The sequence below is a fragment of the Aquarana catesbeiana genome, unplaced genomic scaffold (assembly GCF_042186555.1).
Source record: "Aquarana catesbeiana isolate 2022-GZ unplaced genomic scaffold, ASM4218655v1 unanchor211, whole genome shotgun sequence".
Taxonomy (NCBI): domain Eukaryota; kingdom Metazoa; phylum Chordata; class Amphibia; order Anura; family Ranidae; genus Aquarana; species Aquarana catesbeiana.
Window position 1 is genome coordinate 337,561 of NW_027362637.1, and position 18,225 is coordinate 355,785.

An 18,225-nucleotide genomic window follows, 5' to 3' on the forward strand; every position below is an offset into this window, starting at 1 on the left:
ATATATATATATATATATATATTTTTTTTATATATATATATTTTTTTTTTTATTAATTACATACCCCGGCAGAATTTATGATTTCTTGGCCATTTCTCAGAGAATATGAATTATAGCACAAAAACTTCTTTCACTCATGGTTAGTGTTTGGCTGAAGCCATTTATTATAAATCAACTGTGTTTACTCTTTTTAAATCATAATCACAACAGAAACTACCCAAATGACTCTGGTCAAAATTTTTCATACCCCAGTTCTTAATACCATGTATTGTCCCCTTTAACATCAATAACAGTTTGAAGTTACATAGTTACATAGTAGGTGAGGTTGAAAAAAGACACAAGTCCATCAAGTCCAACCTATGTGTGTGATTATGTGTCAGTATTACATTACATATCCCTGTATATTGCGGTCATTCAGGTGATTATCTAATAGTTTCTTGAAGCTATCAATGCTCCCCGCTGAGACCACCGCCTGTGGAAGGGAATTCCACATCCTTGCCACTCTTACAGTAAAGAACCCTCTACGTAGTTTAAGGTTAAACCTCTTTTCTTCTAATTGTAATAAGTGGCCACGAGTCTTATTAAACGCTCTTCTGCGAAAAAGTTTTATCCCTATTGTGGGGTCACCAGTACAGTATTTGTAAATTGAAATCATATCCCCTCTCAGGCGTCTCTTCTCCAGAGAGAATAAGTTCAGTGCTCGCAACCTTTCCTCATAACTAAGATCCTCCAAACCCTTTATTAGCTTTGTTGCCCTTCTTTGTACTCGCTCCATTTCCAGTACATCCCTCCTGAGGACTGGTGCCCAGAACTGGACAGCATACTCCAGGTGCGGCCGGACCAGAGTCTTGTAGAGCGGGAGAATTATCGTTTTATCTCTGGAGTTGATCCCCCTTTTAATGCATGCCAATATTCTGTTTGCTTTATTAGCAGCAGCTTGGCATTGCATGCCATTGCTGAGCCTATCATCTACTAGGACCCCCAGGTCATTTTCCATCCTAGATTCCCCCAGAGGTTCTCCCCCCAGTGTATAGATTGCATTCATATGTTTGCCACCCAAATGCATTATTTTGCATTTTTCTACATTGAACCTCATTTGTCATGTAGTCACCCACTCCATTAATTTGTTCAGGTCTTTTTGCAAGATTTCCACATCCTGCGGAGAAGTTATTGCCCTGCTTAGCTTAGTATCGTCTGCAAATACAGAGATTGAACTGTTTATCCCATCCTCCAGGTCGTTTATGAACAAATTAAATAGGATTGGTCCCAGCACAGAACCCTGGGGAACCCCACTACCCACCCCTGACCATTCTGAGTACTCCCCATTTATCACCACCCTCTGAACACGCCCTTGTAGCCAGTTTTCAATCCATGTACTCACCCTATGGTCCATGCCAACGCACCTTATTTTGTACAGTAAACGTTTATGGGGAACTGTGTCAAATGCTTTTGCAAAATCCAGATACACCACGTCTACGGGCCTTCCTTTATCTAGATGGCAACTCACCTCCTCATAGAAGGTTAATAGATTGGTTTGGCAAGAACGATTCTTCATGAATCCATGCTGATTACTGCTAATGATATCATTCTTATTACTAAAATCTTGTATATAGTCCCTTATCATCCCCTCCAAGAGTTTACATACTATTGATGTTAGGCTAACTGGTCTGTAATTCCCAGGGATGTTTTTTGGGCCCTTTTTAAATATTGGTGCTACATTGGCTTTTCTCCAATCAGCTGGTACCATTCCAGTCAATAGACTGTCTGTAAAAATTAGGAACAACGGTCTGGCAATCACCTGACTGAGTTCCCTAAGTACCCTCGGATGCAAGCCATCTGGTCCCGGTGATTTATTAATGTTAAGTTTCTCAAGTCTAATTTTAATTCCGTCCTCTGTTAACCATGTAGGTGCTTCCGGTGTTGTGTCATGAGGATAAACACTGCAGTTTTGGTTACTGAAGCCCCCCGATTCACTCGTGAAGACTGAGGAGAAGAATAAATTCAATACCTTTGCCATCTCCCCATCCTTTGTAACCAGATGTCCTTCCTCATTCTTTATGGGGCCAATATGGTCTGTCCTCCCTTTTTTACTGTTTACATATGTCACGGACCTGGCCGGAGCAGAGGCTGTTGGAGAGGACTGTATGCAAGCCTGTTGCCCACCGATTATGGGCACTAGCATTTGAGGTGAATGAGAAATCCAGTCTGAACTGTATTAATCGGACTCAGTCATGTATATATTGTATGGGGACTCCTTACTGTAGATTTGTGTCCCTGAAGAGGGAGGGGGGATTCCTCCAGCAGCCCCCTGCTGATAAGACTGATTCATTCTGTTGGGACACATCCTGTGAGGAGATGCTGGTGTTATCAACATGTGTTTATGTTAATTGAGAGAGCTGATCACATTAGCCACCAGCACTGGCTAATAGACGAATGGTCTAGGCTGAGGAGGGGGGAGATTGTTGTTTGTATTGTTAATTGTATTAATGTGTGAAGCTCGGTGCCCACAAGACTGTCATCTGGTCTGGGTACATTTTGTAGTAAATTAGGTCATGTTAATTAGGTTAGCTTTGAGTCATCCCTGCTGTATAAAGGTCTGTGAGATCTCAAAATAAAGGTAGTTCTGATGTACTCCAAGACTGGTGTTGTCTAGTTCTTGGGGTTCCTATAGCCAGATCCATTGGACTCGTGTTCCAGAACTTAGGAAGCGGTATATGACAGAAGCACTCAAGCGGAGTGTGGGGCGTTCCGTGACATTGGTGGCAAGCAGCGGGAAAGCTTCCTGAAGTCTGGGACATCCAAACTTCCATCTGGATCCAAGGTCCAGATAGCAGAAGAGGAGAGGTACAGATACCAGCCGCCATGGATGAGGAATTCAGAAGGAGGTTGCGAGAGATGCAGATACAGCACAGAGGACCAGTATCGGAGCAGGTCCTGCTGGGATGGTGTGATTCTATTCGCTGCAAACTCTGGAAGGAAGCGCTAGCCCGTGAGCAGCGACACCAGGGAAAAGTTCTCCCCTCCATCGAGGAAAGGTACTGGTCGCAGTACGGACTGCGGGTGCGGTTTTTGGGAGAAAAACCACACAAGAAGCAGACAGCTGAATTAAGCAGGCTGGTCTGGGCAGAGATGAAGCTGGATGAGAGCTACAGAGCCCTCCGGTGGCATGTATCTCAAGCATGTCCCTGGATAGCGGATGACAGCCCAACGGAAAGCTTAAGCTACGGCGGCTTGGGACTGTTGTTTGTGAAGCTGACAGGGGACCCTAACTTTGGGAGTGATTTGGAGCGGCGGGTGAACGAAATCATGGATTTCAGAGAAGGGCTACTGAACATTTCGGAAGTGCACTGGGCACAGGAAGATTTGGAGTTTCTGGCCGTTCAGGAATGGGAGCTAGAGATCGCCTACAGACGGCTGCTAGACATTGCTCAGTGCCAGGGCTGGGCTCCCTTTGCCTGGGACTATCAGGAAATACCAGCTGACAACCCTGAAATCCTGGCTGAAGAGTCGGCAATGTGGCAGAGCGATAGTGTGCTTTGCCAACCTGCCCCCACAGCTATGGAGGCGGAGGTCTTATGGCAGATGCAGCAAGTGCTGACTGACCTTGATGATCCTGTTTCTGCATGGGATGATCTTGGATGGAGGAATGTGCCTGTCCAGCAGCATGCCAGAGAATCTGCAGTGGAAAATCTGGAGATTGCCATCCCCAAAACTGAAGTGCTGACAACAGGGCAGAGCTCTGCTAACCTCTGCCCAGCACTGATAACATCTTCTGGGTTCCATGGACAGGAGATGGTGAACCTCCATCCCCAGACACCAGTTGCAGAGACAGGGGATTTGATAGACTTTTCTGCTGAGGAAGAACCATCGGGTGAGCCCCCAGCAGAAGAGTTGGGATTAGGGCCAAACTTCATTGCGCTCTGCTCAGCACTGATGGCATCTTCTGAGTTCCACGGACAGGAGATGGTGAACCTCTATCCACAGACACCAGTTATAGAGGTAGAGGATTTAATAGACTTTTCTGCTGAGGAAGAACAACCTGATGAGCCTCCAGCAGAAGAGCTGCTATCAGGGCCAAAGTTCACTGTGTTCTGCCCAGCACCAACAGTGGCTTCAGCCTTCCTGAGAGAAGAGGTAGTCAGCCTTTCTCCCACAACACTGACAGGGACATGTGATTTTCTGCCAGCAGCATCTATGCAGTTAAAACAAACTTCTCCAGCTGAAGATCTGGTAACTGAACAGAGGATCCAAGACCTCTGTCCCACACTTTTACCAATTCCAGAGACTGGGGATTTAATAGACGTTTCTGTAGAGGAAGAACCACCTGGCAAACCCCCAGCAGAAGTGCTGGCAACCGGACAGAGGGTCCAAGACCTCTGCCCCACACCTGCAGCAATTGTGGAGGCCCAAGGTGAGGAGGTGGCAGTCTATCGCGAGCTGCAGATCAGGATCCAAGGAGAGAATGCAGTCATCACCTCACAACTGCAGCTTGATCTGGTGTCGGTTGATGGGGCTTCAGTCCCCACCTGTATACCCCAGGGATGCTGGGCAGTCGGCCCAGATCCCCAACAGCAGGATGGAGTGAGCCCAGTCCCCCTGTCTTCTCTCCAGCGGCAGAAAGGATTCCAGGGAGAAGGGCCAGTCCGGGCCTCTCCCCAGCGGCAGATATGTTCTCTGAGAGAGGCAGAGGATGGCTGGGTGAGTAATACACTATTTGGAATAATTTGTTTGGGGTACTGTGTGGGTACAGGCAGTAGAGGACTGGAACTATGGACCAACTTCGGAGTCAACCCGTCTGGGGTCTCCTCCTGTGTTAGTCTCCTGCCGAAAGGGGAGAAATGTCACGGACCTGGCCGGAGCAGAGGCTGTTGGAGAGGACTGTATGCAAGCCTGTTGCCCACCGATTATGGGCCCTAGCATTTGAGGTGAATGAGAAATCCAGTCTGAACTGTATTAATCGGACTCAGTCATGTATATATTGTATGGGGACTCCTTACTGTAGATTTGTGTCCCTGAAGAGGGAGGGGGGATTCCTCCAGCAGCCCCCTGCTGATAAGACTGATTCATTCTGTTGGGACACATCCTGTGAGGAGATGCTGGTGTTATCAACATGTGTTTATGTTAATTGAGAGAGCTGATCACATTAGCCACCAGCACTGGCTAATAGACGAATGGTCTAGGCTGAGGAGGGGGGAGATTGTTGTTTGTATTGTTAATTGTATTAATGTGTGAAGCTCGGTGCCCACAAGACTGTCATCTGGTCTGGGTACATTTTGTAGTAAATTAGGTCATGTTAATTAGGTTAGCTTTGAGTCATCCCTGCTGTATAAAGGTCTGTGAGATCTCAAAATAAAGGTAGTTCTGATGTACTCCAAGACTGGTGTTGTCTAGTTCTTGGGGTTCCTATAGCCAGATCCATTGGACTCGTGTTCCAGAACTTAGGAAGCGGTATATGACAGAAGCACTCAAGCGGAGTGTGGGGCGTTCCGTGACAACATACTTAAAGAATTTCTTGGGATTTTTTTTGCTCTCCTCCGCTATGTGTCTTTCATGTTCTATCTTAGCCGTCCTAATTGCACCCTTACATTTCTTATTGCATTCTTTATAAAGTCTGACTGCTGAGGATGATCCCTCAACCTTGTATTTTTTGAAGGCCTTCTCCTTTGCTTTTATATGCATTTTTACATTGGAGTTAAGCCATCCAGGATTTTTGTTTGCTCTTTTAAATTTATTACCCAATGGGATACATTGGCTAATGCCCTTATTTAACCACTTGCCGACCGCCTAACGTAGATATACGTCGGCAGAGTGGCACGGGCAGGCAGAATCACGTATATATACGTGATCTGCCTCCCGCGGGCGGGGGGTCCAATCGGACCCCCCCCCGGTGCCAGCGGCGGTCGGCATCTGACTGGGAGAGTCGGGAGGCGAGGGGGAGACCATCCGATCGTGGCCCCCCCCTCGCGATCGCTCCCAGCCAATGGGAATCCTCCTCTGCCTGTGTGTAGTTTCACACAGGCAGAGGATGTGATGTCATCTCTCCTCGGTCTGGCAGTTTCCGTCCAGCGCCGAGGAGAGAAGACATGTAAGTGCACACAACACAAACACACACAGTAGAACATGCCAGGCATACCTTACACCCCCGATCCCCCCCCGATCGCCCCCCGATCCCCCCCCAATCACCCCCCCCCCCCCCGTCACAAACTGACATTAGCAGTATTTTTTTTTTTTTTTTTTTTCTGATTACTGCATAGTGTCAGTTTGTGACAGTTACAGTGTTAGGGCAGTGAGTGTTAGGCCCCTTTTAGGTCTAGGATACCCCCCTAACCCCCCCTAATAAAGTTTTAACCCCTTGATCACCCCCTGTCACCAGTGTCACTAAGCGATCATTTTTCTGATCGCTGTATTAGTGTCGCTGGTGACGCTAGTTAGTGAGGTAAATATTTAGGTTTGCCTTCAGCGTTTTATAGCGACAGGGACCCCCATATACTACCTAATAAATGTTTTAACCCCTTGATTGCCCCCTAGTTAACCCTTTCACCACTGATCACCGTATAACTGTTACGGGTGACGCTGGTTAGTTCGTTTATTTTTTATAGTGTCAGGGCACCCGCCGTTTATTACCGAATAAAAGTTTAGCCCCCTGATCGCCCGGCGGTGATATGCGTCGCCCCAGGCAGCGTCAGATTAGCGCCAGTACCGCTAACACCCACGCACGCAGCATACGCCTCCCTTAGTGGTATAGTATCTGTACGGATCAATATCTGATCCGATCAGACCTATACTAGCGTCCCCAGCAGTTTAGGGTTCCCAAAAACGCAGTGTTAGCGGGATCAGCCCAGATACCTGCTAGCACCTGCGTTTTGCCCCTCCGCCCGGCCCAGCCCAGCCCACCCAAGTGCAGTATCGATCGATCACTGACACTTACAAAACACTAAACGCATAACTGCAGCGTTCGCAGAGTCAGGCCTGATCCCTGCGATCGCTAACAGTTTTTTTGGTAGCGTTTTGGTGAACTGGCAAGCACCAGCGGCCTAATACACCCCGGTCATAGTCAAACCAGCACTGCAGTAACACTTGGTGACGTGGCGAGTCCCATAAGTGCAGTTCAAGCTGGTGAGGTGGCAAGCACAAGTAGTGTCCCGCTGCCACCAAGAAGACAAACACAGGCCCGTCGTGCCCATAGTGCCCTTCCTGCTGCATTCGCCAATCCTAATTGGGAACCCACCGCTTCTGCAGCGCCCGTACTTCCCCCATTCACATCCCCAACCAAATGCAGTCGGCTGCATGAGAGGCATTTTCTTTATGTCCTCCCGAGTACCCCTACCCAACAAACCCCCAAAAAAGATGTTGTGTCTGCAGCAAGCGCGGATATAGGCGTGACACCCGCTATTATTGTCCCCCCTGTCCTGACAATCCTGGTCTTGCATTGGTGAATGTTTTGAACGCTACCATTCACTAGTTGAGTATTAGCGTAGGGTACAGCATTCCACAGACTAGGCACACTTTCACAGGGTCTCCCAAGATGCCATCGCATTTTGAGAGACCCGAACCTGGAACCGGTTACAGTTATAAAAGTTAGTTACAAAAAAAAGTGTAAAAAAAAAAAAAAAAAAAAAAAACACATACAAAAATATAAAATAAAAAAAAATAGTTGTCGTTTTATTGTTCTCTCTCTCTCTCTCTCTATTCTCTCTCTATTGTTCTGTTTTTTTTTACTGTATTCTATTCTGCAATGTTTTATTGTTATTATGTTTTATCATGTTTGCTTTTCAGGTATGCAATTTTTTATACCTTACCGTTTACTGTGCTTTATTGTTAACCATTTTTTTGTCTTCAGGTACGCCATTCACGACTTTGAGTGGTTATACCAGAATGATGCCTGCAGGTTTAGGTATCATCTTGGTATCATTCTTTTCAGCCAGCGGTCGGCTTTCATGTAAAAGCAATCCTAGCGGCTAATTAGCCTCTAGACTGCTTTTACAAGCAGTGGGAGGGAATGCCCCTCCCCCCCAACGTCTTCCGTGTTTTTCTCTGGCTCTCCTGTCTCAACAGGGAACCTGAAAATGCAGCCGGTGATTCAGCCAGCTGACCATAGAGCTGATCAGAGACCAGAGTGGCTCCAAACATCTCTATGGCCTAAGAAACCGGAAGCTACGAGCATTTTATGACTTAGATTTCTCCGGATGTAAACAGCGCCATTGGGAAATTGGGAAAGCATTTTATCACACCGATCTTGGTGTGGTCAGATGCTTTGAGGGCAGAGGAGAAATCTAGGGTCTAATAGACCCCAATTTTTGCAAAAAAGAGTACCTGTCACTACCTATTGCTATGATAGGGGATATTTACATTCCCTGAGATAACAATAAAAATGATTAAAAAAAAAAAAAATGAAAGGAACAGTTTAAAAATAAGATAAAAAAATAATAATAATAAAGAAAAAAAAAAAAAAAAAAAAAAAAAGCACCCCTGTCCCCCCTGCTCTCGCGCTAAGGCGAACGCAAGCGTCGGTCTGGCGTCAAATGTAAACAGCAATTGCACCATGCATGTGAGGTATCGCCGCGAAGGTCAGATCGAGGGCAGTAAGTTTAGCAGTAGACCTCCTCTGTAAATCTAAAGTGGTAACCTGTAAAGGCTTTTAAAGGCTTTTAAAAATGTATTTAGTTTGTCGCCACTGCACGTTTGTGCGCAATTTTAAAGCATGTCATGTTTGGTATCCATGTACTCGGCCTAAGATCATCTTTTTTATTTCATCAAACATTTGGGCAATATAGTGTGTTTTAGTGCATTAAAATGTAAAAAAGTGTGTTTTTTCCCCAAAAAATGCGTTTGAAAAATCGCTGCGCAAATACTGTGTGAAAAAAAAAAATGAAACACCCACCATTTTAATCTGTAGGGCATTTGCTTTAAAAAAAATATATAATGTTTGGGGGTTCAAAGTAATTTTCTTGCAAAAAAAAATTATTTTTTTATGTAAACAATAAGTGTCAGAAAGGGCTTTGTCTTCAAGTGGTTAGAAGTGTGGGTGATGTGTGACATAAGCTTCTAGATGTTGTGCATAAAATGCCAGGACAGTTCAAAACCCCCCCAAATGACCCCATTTTGGAAAGTAGACACCCCAAGCTATTTGCTGAGAGTCATGTTGAGTCCATGGAATAATTTATATTGTGACACAAGTTGCGGGAAAGAGACAATTTTTTATTTTTTTTATTTTTTTTTGCGCAAAGTTGTCACTAAATGATATATTGCTCAAACATGCCATGGGAATATGTGAAATTACACCCCAAAATACATTCTGCTGCTTCTCCTGAGTATGGGGATACCACATGTGTGAGACTTTTTGGGAGCCTAGCCGCGTACGGGACCCCGAAAACCAAGCACCGCCTTCAGGCTTTCTAAGGCCGTAAATTTTTGATTTCACTCTTCACTGCCTATCACAGTTTCGGAGGCCATGGAATGCCCAGGTGGCAAAAAAACCCCCCAAATGACCCCATTTTGGAAAGTAGACACCCCAAGCTATTTGATGAGAGGTATAGTGAGTATTTTGCAGACCTCACTTTTTGTCACAAAGTTTTGAAAATTGAAAAAAGAAAAAAAAAAATTTTTTTTTCTCGTCTTTCTTTATTTTCAAAAACAAATGAGAGCTGCAAAATACTCACCATGCCTCTCAGCAAATAGCTTGGGGTGTCTACTTTCCAAAATGGGGTCATTTGGGGGGGGTTTGTGCCACCTGGGCATTCCATGGCCTCCGAAACTGTGATAGGCAGTGAGGAGTAAAATCAAAAATGTACGCCCTTAGAAATCCTGAAGGCAGTGATTGGTTTTCGGGGCCCCGTACGCGGCTAGGCTCCCAAAAAGTCCCACACATGTGGTATCCCCATACTCAGGAGAAGCAGCTAAATGTATTTTGGGGTGCAATTCCACATATGCCCATGGCCTGTGTGAGCAATATATCATTTAGTGACAACTTTGTGCAAAAAAAAAAAAAAAAAAAAAAAATTTGTCACTTTCCCGCAACTTGTGTCAAAATATAAAACATTCCATGGACTCAACATGCCTCAAAGCAAATAGCTTGGGGTGTCTACTTTCCAAAATGGGGTCATTTGGGGGGGTTTTATGTCATCTGGGCATTTTATGGCCTTCAAAACTGTGATAGGTAGTGAGGAGTAAAATCAAAAATGTACGCCCTTAGAAATCCTGAAGGCAGTGATTGGTTTTCGGGGCCCCGTACGCGGCTAGGCTCCCAAAAAGTCCCACACATGTGGTATCCCCATACTCAGGAGAAGCAGCTAAATGTATTTTGGGGTGCAATTCCACATATGCCCATGGCCTGTGTGAGCAATATATCATTTAGTGACAACTTTTTGTAATTTTTTTTTTTTTTTTTTTTTTTTGTCATTGTTCAATCACTTGGGACAAAAAAAATGAATATTCAATGGGCTCAACATGCCTCTCAGCAAATTCCTTGGGGTGTCTACTTTCCAAAATGGGGTCATTTGTGGGGGTTTTGTACTGCCCTGCCATTTTAGCACCTCAAGAAACGACATAGGCAGTCATAAATTAAAGGCTGTGTAAATTCCAGAAAATGTACCCTAGTTTGTAGACGCTATAACTTTTGCGCAAACCAATAAATATACACTTATTGACATTTTTTTTACCAAAGACATGTGGCCGAATACATTTTGGCCTAAATGTATGACTAAAATTGAGTTTATTGGATTTTTTTTAGAACAAAAAGTAGAAAATATCATTTTTTTTCAAAATTTTCGGTCTTTTTCCGTGTATAGCGCAAAAAATAAAAACGGCAGAGGTGATCAAATACTATCAAAAGAAAGCTCTATTTGTGGGAAGAAAAGGACGCAAATTTCGTTTGGGTACAGCATTGCATGACCGCGCAATTAGCAGTTAAAGCGACGCAGTGCCGAATTGTAAAAAGTGCTCTGGTCAGGAAGGGGGTAAAACCTTCCGGGGCTGAAGTGGTTAATATGCTCTTAAAGCAAACCCATCTCTCCTCCGTATTCTTTGTTCCTAATATTTTATCCCAATTTATGCCTTTTAGCAAGGTTTGTAGTTTAGGGAAGTTGGCTCTTTTGAAATTCAGTGTCTTTGTGTTCCCTTCATGTTTCCTATTTGTGTGATTTATACTGAAATTAATTGACCTGTGATCGCTGTTACCTAAATTGCCCCGTATTTCCACATCTGTGATCAGGTCTGTATTGTTGGTAATCAGTAGATCCAGTAATGTTTTATTTCTAGTTGGTGCGTCTACCATCTGACCCATAAAATTGTCCTGAAAGACATTAAGGAACTGGCGAGCCTTAACAGAATGCGCGGTTCCCTCCGCCCAGTCTATGTCTGGATAATTAAAATCCCCCATTATGATAACACTTCCCATCCTTGCTGCTAATCCAATTTGTGATAGGAGATCCGTCTCCACTTCCTCCCTCAGGTTAGGGGGCCTATAGCATACTCCCAGTATTATTTTCCCCTTAGCTTCATCCCTTTGGAGCCCTACCCATAAAGATTCCACCTCCTCCCTAGCTCCCTCAGTGATGTCATCTCTCACATTCACTTGTACATTATTCTTGATATATAGGCATACCCCTCCCCCTTTTTTACCCTCTCTATCCTTGCGGTATAGGGTATACCCTTGAATGTTTGCCAGCCAATCATGAGAGCTGTTGAACCAGGTCTCTGAAATTCCCACAAAATCCAAATCCTCCTTGTACAACAGTATCTCTAGTTCACCCATCTTGTCCGCCATGCTCCTGGCATTAGTGAACATGCTGCATAGTTTAGACCGGTCGCATATTGCCCTCGTATTGGGTGTTTCAAGATTGCAACTAGGACTTGCTACTATACTCACCTTGTGTTTTTGTGCTTTGGTTAACCTACCACTAATGCCCCCAATACTACCCTCTGGAATATCTTCCGCGCTGGCTATCACTGTCTCTGGACCCTCCCCCCCATCGCCTAGTTTAAAAACCCCTCTAACTTTTTGGCCATCTTCATTCCCAGCAGATCTGCACCCTCCTCATTTAGGTGCAGTCCGTCCCTCCTATAGTACCGGTTACCGACTGAAAAGTCGGCCCAGTCCTCCAGGAACCCAAACCCCTCCTTACTACACCAGCTCTTCAGCCACTTGTTTACTTCCCTAATCTCCCTCTGCCTTTCTGGTGTGGCTCGATGTACCGGTAGTATTCCTGAGAACACTACCTTGGAGGTCCTTTTCCTCAATTTAGCACCTAAATCCCTAAAATCGTTCTTTAGGACACTCCATCTGCCTCTGACTTTGTCATTGGTGCCAACGTGCACCATGACAGCCGGGTCTTCCCCAGCCCCTCCCAGTAATCTGTCCACAAGATCCGTGATGTGCCGAACCCGAGCGCCCGGTAGACAACATACTGTTCGGCGCTTCAGGTCTTGGTTACAGATTGCCCTCTCTGTCCTTCTAAGAATTGAGTCCCCTACCACCAGTATCTGTCTTTCCTTTCCCTTTGCTGCCCCCCCACTCTCACTGGAGGAGTTCTTCCCCTGGCAGCTAGGAGAGTCCCTCATCTCCAGCAGTGCTGGTCCCTGACTGGTTTCACCAATGTCACTCAATGGAGCGTACTTATTGGGATGCTCCAGTCCTGGATCAGCCTCTCTGGCACTTCCCCCTCTACCCCTCCTGACTGTCACCCATCTACTCTTTGCTAGTGCCTGCACCTCTTCAACAGAGTATTGAGCAAAGGCTGTGAATACTTATGTACGTGGGATTTTTTTTCGTTTTTTATTTTTAATAAATTAGCAGAGATTTCAAACAAACTTCTTTCACGTTGTCTTTATGGGGTATTGTTTGTAAAATTTTGAGGAAAATAATGAATTTAATCCATTTTGGAATAAGACTGTAACATAACAAAATGTGATATGCACTGTACATTTCTGTGTTTGGTGACCCTGATTTCCCAGTAGACCTACCTGTAGCAGTCAGTGTGACTGCTGCTGGATTATTTTTTCATTATGGGGAATGCAAAAGCTGTAGTATGCTTAAAGGGGTTGTAAAGGTAAAAATTTTTTCACCTTAATGCATTCTATGCATTAAGGTGAAAAAACTTCTGACAATACCGCCGCCCCCAGCCCCCCCCGTTTTACTTACCTGACGCCTCGAAAGTCAGCTTCGCGTTCCCGACATCTATTCCTCCGCTCACACTGGCCGCTGATGGGCTACAGTGGATGGATTGGAAGCAGCGCAGCCATTGGCTCGCGCTGCTGTCAATCACATCCAATGACGCGGCGCGCTGGGGGGCGGGGCCGAGTGACACAGTGAGCGGCTATAGCCGCCGGCTGTATCATGGGAGCGCGCCCGCAAGCACTAACCACCATGCGAGGGAGCTCGCATTAAGGTGGTTAATGCTTGCGGGGAGGAGCTGAAACAGTCGCATAAACATCAATTAAAGGGTGTGGTTAATTGCTCACAGGTGCCTATTTAACTGGTTGTAGGACTCAGTCTGAGCGTGCTCAGTCTGAAGCTGTGGAACTTGGTGTAAGTGGAGCTGGAATAAGTGGGAGTTAAAAAAACAGAGTTAGAGTGTACAAGTCTTGCTGTTTGCTTGCTGTTTGCTTGCTGTTTTCTGTTTGTTTACTGGGTTGCATTTTTGGGGCTTTTCCTTTTAGTTTTTAATTTGCCTTTTGCTGTCACTTTTTAAATAGCTTTTTTTTTTTTTTTTTTTTCCTCTGGTTCCATCAATTAAAGGGTGTGGTTAATTGCTCACAGGTGCCTATTTAACTGGTTGTAGGACTCAGTCTGAGCGTTCTCAGTCTGAAGCTGTGGAACTTGGTGTAAGTGGAGCTGGAATAAGTGGGAGTTAAAAAAACAGAGTTAGAGTGTACAAGTCTTGCTGTTTGCTTGCTGTTTGCTTGCTGTTTGCTGTTTGTTTACTGGGTTGCATTTTTGGGGCTTTTCCTTTTAATTTTTAATTTGCCTTTTGCTGTCACTTTTTAAATAGCTTTTTTTTTTCTTTTTTTTTTCCTCTGGTTCCATCAATTAAAGGGTGTGGTTAATTGCTCACAGGTGCCTATTTAACTGGTTGTAGGACTCAGTCTGAGCATGCTCAGTCTGAAGCTGTGGAACTTGGTGTAAGTGGAGCTGGAATAAGTGGGAGTTAAAAAACAGGAGGTTATAACAGGGGTCATAGTACCTGTGTAGTGTGAGTATCTGAGTGTTGTCTGAGTAGTGTGTGTGGATTGTTAGTACTTGTGTACTGTATACTTGTGTATTGCTAGTGCACGTAGGTCTGTGCGTACCTGTGTATTGTCTTATTGTGTACCTGTGTATTGTCTTGTTGTGTACCTGTGTATTGTATTGTTGTGTACCTGTGTATTGTCTTGAGTATTAGTGCCAGGAAGCTAGCTGTTAGGTAATTTGGACAGGGTAAAATCCCCAAATCCTCACTATATTCAATAGGTACGATGCCCGGCGGGTGTGGAGAGGCAACTCTTTGTACATCTTGCCGCATGTATGCGTTCCTTGATCATCCGATCGAGGACGAATACTGCTGTGCAAAATGTAAGCACATTGTTTCCCTGGAAGCCCAGGTACTGAATCTGGGGAAGCAACTGTCAGCACTGAGAAGTCCCTCCATACTAAAGGTGAGCCAGGAACGTACACGGCAGGGGCCAGCACAGAGGCGGGTGGAGACAAAGAGGTGCAGGCACTAGCAAAGAGTAGATGGGTGACAGTCAGGAGGGGTAGAGGGGGAAGTGCCAGAGAGGCTGATCCAGGACTGGAGCATCCCAATAAGTACGCTCTATTGAGTGACATTGGTGAAACCAGTCAGGGACCAGCACTGCTGGAGATGAGGGACTCTCCTAGCTGCCAGGGGAAGAACTCCTCCAGTGAGAGTGGGGGGGCAGCAAAGGGAAAGGAAAGACAGATACTGGTGGTAGGGGACTCAATTCTTAGAAGGACAGAGAGGGCAATCTGTAACCAAGACCTGAAGCGCCGAACAGTATGTTGTCTACCGGGCGCTCGGGTTCGGCACATCACGGATCTTGTGGACAGATTACTGGGAGGGGCTGGGGAAGACCCGGCTGTCATGGTGCACGTTGGCACCAATGACAAAGTCAGAGGCAGATGGAGTGTCCTAAAGAACGATTTTAGGGATTTAGGTGCTAAATTGAGGAAAAGGACCTCCAAGGTAGTATTCTCAGGAATACTACCGGTACATCGAGCCACACCAGAAAGGCAGAGGGAGATTAGGGAAGTAAACAAGTGGCTGAAGAGCTGGTGTAGTAAGGAGGGGTTTGGGTTCCTGGAGGACTGGGCCGACTTTTCAGTCGGTAACCGGTACTATAGGAGGGACGGACTGCACCTAAATGAGGAGGGTGCAGATCTGCTGGGAATGAAGATGGGCAAAAAGTTAGAGGGGTTTTTAAACTAGGCGATGGGGGGGAGGGTCCAGAGACAGTGATAGCCAGCGCGGAAGATATTCCAGAGGGTAGTATTGGGGGCATTAGTGGTAGGTTAACCAAAGCACAAAAACACAAGGTGAGTATAGTAGCAAGTCCTAGTTGCAATCTTGAAACACCCAATACGAGGACAATATGCGACCGGTCTAAACTATGCGGCATGTTCACTAATGCCAGGAGCATGGCGGACAAGATGGGTGAACTAGAGATACTGTTGTACAAGGAGGATTTGGATTTTGTGGGAATTTCAGAGACCTGGTTCAACAGCTCTCATGATTGGCTGGCAAACATTCAAGGGTATACCCTATACCGCAAGGATAGAGAGGGTAAAAAAGGGGGAGGGTTATGCCTATATATCAAGAATAATGTACAAGTGAATGTGAGAGATGACATCACTGAGGGAGCTAGGGAGGAGGTGGAATCTTTATGGGTAGGGCTCCAAAGGGATGAAGCTAAGGGGAAAATAATACTGGGAGTATGCTATAGGCCCCCTAACCTGAGGGAGGAAGTGGAGACGGATCTCCTATCACAAATTGGATTAGCAGCAAGGATGGGAAGTGTTATCATAATGGGGGATTTTAATTATCCAGACATAGACTGGGCGGAGGGAACCGCGCATTCTGTTAAGGCTCGCCAGTTCCTTAATGTCTTTCAGGACAATTTTATGGGTCAGATGGTAGACGCACCAACTAGAAATAAAACATTACTGGATCTACTGATTACCAACAATACAGACCTGATCACAGATGTGGAAATATGGGGCAATTTAGGTAACAGCGATCACAGGTCAATTAGTTTCAGTATAAATCACACAAATAGGAAACATGAAGGGAACACAAAGACACTGAATTTCAAAAGAGCCAACTTCCCTAAACTACAAACCTTGCTAAAAGGCATAAATTGGGATAAAATATTAGGAACAAAGAATACGGAGGAGAGATGGGTTTGCTTTAAGAGCATATTAAATAAGGGCATTAGCCAATGTATCCCATTGGGTAATAAATTTAAAAGAGCAAACAAAAATCCTGGATGGCTTAACTCCAATGTAAAAATGCATATAAAAGCAAAGGAGAAGGCCTTCAAAAAATACAAGGTTGAGGGATCATCCTCAGCATTCAGACTTTATAAAGAATGCAATAAGAAATGTAAGGGTGCAATTAGGACGGCTAAGATAGAACATGAAAGACACATAGCGGAGGAGAGCAAAAAAAATCCCAAGAAATTCTTTAAGTATGTAAACAGTAAAAAAGGGAGGACAGACCATATTGGCCCCATAAAGAATGAGGAAGGACATCTGGTTACAAAGGATGGGGAGATGGCAAAGGTATTGAATTTATTCTTCTCCTCAGTCTTCACGAGTGAATCGGGGGGCTTCAGTAACCAAAACTGCAGTGTTTATCCTCATGACACAACACCGGAAGCACCTACATGGTTAACAGAGGACGGAATTAAAATTAGACTTGAGAAACTTAACATTAATAAATCACCGGGACCAGATGGCTTGCATCCGAGGGTACTTAGGGAACTCAGTCAGGTGATTGCCAGACCGTTGTTCCTAATTTTTACAGACAGTCTATTGACTGGAATGGTACCAGCTGCTTGGAGAAAAGCCAATGTAGCACCAATATTTAAAAAGGGCCCAAAAAACATCCCTGGGAATTACAGACCAGTTAGCCTAACATCAATAGTATGTAAACTCTTGGAGGGGATGATAAGGGACTATATACAAGATTTTAGTAATAAGAATGATATCATTAGCAGTAATCAGCATGGATTCATGAAGAATCGTTCTTGCCAAACCAATCTATTAACCTTCTATGAGGAGGTGAGTTGCCATCTAGATAAAGGAAGGCCCGTAGACGTGGTGTATCTGGATTTTGCAAAAGCATTTGACACAGTTCCCCATAAACGTTTACTGTACAAAATAAGGTGCGTTGGCATGGACCATAGGGTGAGTACATGGATTGAAAACTGGCTACAAGGGCGTGTTCAGAGGGTGGTGATAAATGGGGAGTACTCAGAATGGTCAGGGGTGGGTAGTGGGGTTCCCCAGGGTTCTGTGCTGAGACCAATCCTATTTAATTTGTTCATAAACGACCTGGAGGATGGGATAAACAGTTCAATCTCTGTATTTGCAGACAATACTAAGCTAAGCAGGGCAATAACTTCTCCGCAGGATGTGGAAATCTTGCAAAAAGACCTGAACAAATTAATGGAGTGGGTGGCTACATGGCAAATGAGGTTCAATGTAGAAAAATGCAAAATAATGCATTTGGGTGGCAAACATATGAATGCAATCTATACACTGGGGGGAGAACCTCTGGGGGAATCTAGGATGGAAAAGGACCTGGGGGTCCTAGTAGATGATAGGCTCAGCAATGGCATGCAATGCCAAGCTGCTGCTAATAAAGCAAACAGAATATTGGCATGCATTCAAAGGGGGATTAACTCCAGAGATAAAACGATAATTCTCCCGCTCTACAAGACTCTGGTCCGGCCGCACCTGGAGTATGCTGTCCAGTTCTGGGCACCAGTCCTCAGGAGGGATGTACTGGAAATGGAGCGAGTACAAAGAAGGGCAACAAAGCTAATAAAGGGTTTGGAGGATCTTAGTTATGAGGAAAGGTTGCGAGCACTGAACTTATTCTCTCTGGAGAAGAGACGCTTGAGAGGGGATATGATTTCAATTTACAAATACTGTACTGGTGACCCCACAATAGGGATAAAACTTTTTCGCAGAAGAGCGTTTAATAAGACTCGTGGCCACTTATTACA

At 45.0% G+C, this 18,225-nt stretch overlaps 1 long non-coding RNA gene across 1 annotated transcript in view; it reads left to right on the forward strand.

Annotated features, from left to right (window-relative positions):
* LOC141121500 (uncharacterized) overlaps positions 1–18,225 on the forward strand; it is a 1,788,704-nt gene that overhangs the window by 337,560 nt on the left and 1,432,919 nt on the right. The gene's annotated exons all lie outside the window — the stretch shown is intronic.